A 5,836-nucleotide genomic window follows, 5' to 3' on the forward strand; every position below is an offset into this window, starting at 1 on the left:
AGCCCCGAGCCCGCGACCACCCACATTCACGAGCCAACCCCTTCTCGATTCTGTTCTCCCTAGCGACGGCGCAATCGGCGCTGTGGTGGTGGCAAACGGAGCGCGATCGACGGCGAGCTAGACGTGGCGGCAGAGCGCGGCTGGCCGGCGAGCTGCTGCTTGCCCGGTGCTCTTTCTTCCTCCGGATCTCCTTTTCCCTTATTCCCCTTTTCGTTTTCTTTGCTTCTTTCTTTCAGGGATAACAAAGGAAACTGTGTGTGTTGAACTTGTGAAGGAGAAGGAGAACTCAGCGGCTGAAGGGGTTAAGTTAGGGAAGGGTTTCATTTTGAAAATTAGGGTTAAGGGCATTATGGTAATTTCACATAAAATTGGGAATAATATAGTAATTGAAACCCAAATTAAATCCAACACTATTTGTACATAGAAAATACTATTTGCTCATCAATTTCACAAATTATTTTCAATAAAATGCCCAAATCCAAAAATTAGAAATAATATACTTAATTTCTTCATTTTCTAAAATAGCAGTAATAATATTTAAAATATTACTTATCTAATCCAAATCATATAAAATCCTTATTATTTCATAACTATCAACTTTGTACTTTAAATATAGAAAATAATCCAATAATTATAAAATTGGATAATAATCATAACTTATCTCAAATCCAATAAATCAAAACTTGCCTTAATTATCTATAATAAAATAATCTCTGAAATTAAGGCTATAAATAACTGTAGGATTTGAGACTTGCTCATAATAAGACTTTTCAAAGATTCTCGGTCTTACATACCCAAAGACTAAAGTACAACTAGACCAAATACCCTAGTTGTCTTTTTGAGATGGAACATGTATACAATAAATGATGAAAGATGGAAATTTTCTTTTAAATTCATGACTTGAGCACTACAAACATAATAATGAATTGGATTACTTAAAACATTGGTAGCTATATATAATGGCATGAACAGTTTGTGCATGATCACCATTTTGCTTCTCAAATTGTCATCCTATTTCTCCATGGCAATGGTTTTGTCCACGATTACCGATACATCAGGCATGGTTTTGTAAGCTTCATTTCTCAAATTCCATAATCCGCTGAACATTTTTGCAAAGAGGCATCCAGCACATGTCATCTTTATCTTACAAAAGCATTTTTAGTTGCCATATATTAATTATCAACTAATTATTAAGCTCCACAGTTCTTAAACCAATTAACAACTAGATAATAACTAATTACATTCAGGAACACTCATTTCTTACCATATGTACAAGTGAAATTAGAAGGTAGAAGCTGGACCAGAAGTTGGTTAAGAGGCTGAAGACTGCTATCTTGGCTGCTAAAGCTTTGGCTGCTGACGCTGAGCAGAAGCAGTTTGGAAATGAACTCGTCAAGAAATGGCTTGATAATCTCAAGGATGCTCTCTACACTGCTGATGAAAACCTGCTCAGCCATGACCAAGACTGAAGTTATATTCATCATCTGTGTGTTTCCAAATTATAGTTCATTATTTTTCATTACTAATATTTTGTAACTTTCCTAGTTTTCTCTTCCCATAATATTTCTCTTTCTTGCTTAAATCGACTATTATTACATATATAGATTGTTTGAATCAATGCATTCATCATATGCTTTAATGAAAACAATGATCACTATGCCTTTATATTCTGAGTCTTTCTCTTCACTACTAGCTAACTACTTTAAATGTTTTAATAAGCATAGGCAAGAGGTTGTCGTTACAGTTTCTAAATGCATAAAAATTATACAATTAAGTGAGAACAAGTAAGATAAATGCAATGACTAGTTGGAACAACACTTAAAAGTGCATATAAAGAGTCTAAGAACTTTAGAATTGTTAATTGTTAATAGAGCTTCATCAAAGTCTCCAGCCTTGAAGTTACTGCTACCATGGGGCCTACTCTGAAATCAACAAGACTCTACAGTCTACATATACATGATCCAATAATAGTTCACAAATTAATATATCATTGTTTAAATTGATTTATCTCCGTGGTAACATTAGTAACAATATGGAGCAAGCACATTACAAAAATTAGAGACAAGCTTTGTTTTAAGCACTCCTTAATAATAGCTGCTTAGCTTGCAAATTGCATTTTTTTCTACACTAGAAAAATCTTTATTGGCAACTAAAGAAGCCTTTTTTTTTCATAAAAATATTTAGAAGTTATCATGTTATGTTATTACCATAGACCAGAGCACAAGATTTCTTGATAATTAAAATGATTATTAATTGATCAAGGTCAAACCCCAAAATCTGATTCTAAACAAAATCAACAAATTCATAATCAGAAAATCATGGTAAACAAGCATGCTCTATAAGATACAAAATCTCATAAAAGTAACATCAAAATTCAATAAGCATAATTGGTGCAAGATAGAAACAAAAGATACACATACATACCTATGAAGGTTGAAAACAAGTAAGAGTTAGATTCAATGAAACTCAGAAAAAGAAACCGAATACTAATGAAGTTGCAGCTGTAGTAGTTGAAAAACAAACTGGTTAATTTGTTTGTTTGTTTGTTCTTGCTTAGAACAAAATAGTCAGAATTATGCAAAATTCCCTTAGTCAAGGTACTCCTCTTCATCCAAAAATTTCTATGCTAGCTAAAATGCATTATAAATTACATGTTTACATGTTTCTTTCAAAAGCTGAATTTCTTTTTAATTTTTCATTTTCATTTTCAATTTTTCCCTCACCTTAAAGTCTTCTTTGGTTGTTATTCCACTCAAACTAAGATTCATAAATATAACAAACAAAAGCATTCGCAGTGGAGCAATAGCAATAAATACGTGTGAGAAAAGATAGAAATACCGGTGATGTGGTAAGCTCAACAGATCAATTAGAAGAAAAAGAAGAAATCGGCGAGAATGGAGTAGTAAGAGGAGCTGCCATTGGAGAAAAAGAGAACAAACAAAAATATAAAAAATCAAATAATTAGGAAGATTCACGTTATTATAACCTAATTTCATAACAAATTTGACAGTTCACCAAGCTTTAACGAGAAAACAACGAACAATTGGGACGTGAAGCTATAATCTCCATCGCTTTCAGAGTAGCTGGAGAAGGTGTAGTTGTTGCCGGAGTCCACAGCTACAAGTTGTCAGCAATTCCACTCGAAAGAGTAGATCAGAGGGTGATACAGCAACAGAGGCTCTAGAATTTGCGGACGTTGGGGATGGTGGATTTGAGACAATGACATAGATATAAGGTGGAGAATAGACGAAATAGAAATCCAGATGCAATTTGGATGAGTGTAGGATGATAGACGATGACTGTTGGCAGTGGCAAGGCCAACGGCACGGCGGTGGTAATCGGCGATTGAAGGAAGTGACTTCGACGGAAGAGAGTGAGAATGTGTTTTGTGGTTTTACCCAGCTGGGCATGAATTTTTACCAGGAACATGAACAGAGCATTTTCTTTTTTCTTTTTTCAATCAATTTAATTTAGAAACACCTTTTACCGGCAATAATAATAATTGTTCTTATTAATTTTTAAAAAAATTACAAATAAAAGTAAAAAGATAATAATTTAGTGGCAGTAATAATAATAATTACCATTGTAACATATATTAATAATGGCAAATGTATAATGGCCACAAAAACATAGGTTAAATAAGAGAAATAATAGCCATTGTATTATTGCCGCTAAAAGTTTGCGACTAAAAATAATTTTTGTTGTAGTGAAAACTCCCAAAATTTGAGGTACCATAAGGTCTTTTGTGGGAGTTTTTAAAAACCTCCACGATCTATTCAGTGGGGGGTTTTGTGTGTGTTTAGTGGGGGTTTTATATTGAATTTTTGTGGTGGTTTTAAATTAATTTTGTGGTAGTTTAAACCCCCATAAATTGATTTTTTAATTTAACAAAAATTAACTATTTTGTGAAATTTTCAAAAAACCTCCACAAACCCTATAATTATTTATTTATTTTTAATTTCAAAATATTCATGCAATATCCACGATTGCAAATCGGATCATATCCATAAATTATGGATCAAATGCAAATAAATACTGCAAATTTACGGGTATGATCCGATTCATGAACACCCTTATAAAAAATTTGTTTTCATCATCTTGTTTTAAACTCTTTTTATTCAGAATTAGAAAACTTTTTAAGATATTAAGGAATAAGTGTTGTCGAGAAGATATGTATTGAGGCCTAGATTTAAAAGACTACACTTTTAAACTAAATCCTCTATAAAAGCGGTTAGCCCCTTGAAGTTCATGTTCTCTAGTCCCCTATAGTATGTGAAATTTGATCCAAAGACCCAAAAGCAAAGTTCAACGCATTATTTCACTCTTTTATTGACCCGAGTAAATGCAAAAGCTTCTTTCAAAGCTTGAAGCATATAGTAAAGATATATCAGCTTTACTCTACTTTATGCTGAAATGCAAACATTAATGAAAAAAATTAGAGGATTAAAGTATAGAGTAACTAAGTCAGTGTTAAATCTTAGTTTTTTCAATGTTCCTGAAAAACCTTTCCTAAGAAAATTATCTCTTTACAATGTGATTTATTTTAAGGTTTGAAAGAAAGGAAAAAGCGTAAAAAAGAAAAAAAATGGAGGAATGAGAATTAGTGACACAATAATAAAAAAATAATTCTCTCTCTTCAAATGGTCTGGAAGATATGAAAACAAAAAATGGAATATTATTGGAAATAACTCTAGCTCATAAATGGGGCAAAATTCAAGACAGAATGTTAGCTAGCATAAATAAAGTTTAAATGATTTTGTTTCTCAAGATTCTTAATAAAAATCAAAATTAAATTATCCTTAATGTTATATTTCTTTTAATATTGTCTTTAAAATTAAAAATTTTTAAAATATATTTATTAAAAATGACCCAAGGGTGTATAAAGTATTGCGTGACATATGTATTCCAGACATAATGAAAATTAGACGTCAAAGGAGCATCGAATTAATTGAAAATGGTTGAGCTCCTCCCAATTGTTAAGGGATGGTTGGATTTCATCCAACACTCTATTATTCTGGCATCCAACCAGTCTGAAGTAGCCGTCAATAGAGCAATGTTAATTCACATTATAATGACTGGGGAGAAAGTTAGAGTGAAAAGGCTCATCCTCACAAATATAAGTGCCATTGCTAAAAGTCTTGACCCAATGCAAGATTAGAACTCGGATTTCCAAGCCTCGTTCACCGTCTCTGTGAAGCTTCTGGGGTGTCTATGAACATGACATCCCTATTAAACCCAGAGAGGCCAATCTTCGTGGTGGTGATGGAGAGAGCAAGAACAAGGAACCATAGAGAAGCCGAGAGAGGCGAGCCCTAATAGCATCATACTTTACCCCCAGCACCTGAGCCTCAAGCAAGAACAAGTCAACTTCAAGCTCGAGAAATTGGCATCCAATAATTCTATAGAAAATTTTAGGAATTCCAAGTAAAAATGAGTAGATAATTGAATTATTTCTATGCTACCCAAATATCGAATCCACAAAAAATTCAACCCTTCACCATGCAAGAGGAAGAAGTTCAGAGAAAAAGGAGAGAAGAAGAAGCAAGACAAAGGATTTGGAGTGCCAGAAGAACAGAAGAAGAAAGCATAGAGGAAGAGGTCGAGGATGAAAAAGATTAAAAAGCATTAATTGATTTTTTTGTGGTTAGTTAATGTTTCTTTTACTTTATTCATTTGTTTTCTTTTGCATCCTATTCTCTTACTCTCTTGTTTTTTTTAATCATGTTTTCTTCCTATTTATTAATTTCTTTGTAAGCTTTATTCTCTTATTTTCTTTTTGTACCATTTTTTTCTGTTTATTAATTTCTTTGTTTTTTTTTTGCATTATGTTTTTTTC

At 32.7% G+C, this 5,836-nt stretch overlaps 1 long non-coding RNA gene across 3 annotated transcripts; it reads right to left on the bottom strand.

Annotated features, from left to right (window-relative positions):
* Positions 1 to 735: 735 nt before the first annotated feature.
* Positions 736 to 3,412, bottom strand: LOC130951518 (uncharacterized). Of its 3 annotated transcripts, none has more exons than XR_009073999.1 (4): positions 3,042 to 3,412; positions 2,839 to 2,912; positions 1,265 to 1,445; positions 736 to 1,143 (listed from the first exon to the last, which is right to left on the bottom strand). It is a non-coding gene; the product is annotated as an uncharacterized LOC130951518 (long non-coding RNA). The 3 variants fall into 3 exon arrangements; XR_009074001.1 differs by having other exon boundaries at positions 3,016 to 3,412; XR_009074000.1 differs by lacking the exon at positions 2,839 to 2,912 and having other exon boundaries at positions 2,987 to 3,412.
* Positions 3,413 to 5,836: the final 2,424 nt, after the last annotated feature.

Source organism: Arachis stenosperma, chromosome 9 (genome assembly GCF_014773155.1).
Source record: "Arachis stenosperma cultivar V10309 chromosome 9, arast.V10309.gnm1.PFL2, whole genome shotgun sequence".
Classification (NCBI taxonomy): Eukaryota; Viridiplantae; Streptophyta; class Magnoliopsida; order Fabales; family Fabaceae; genus Arachis; species Arachis stenosperma.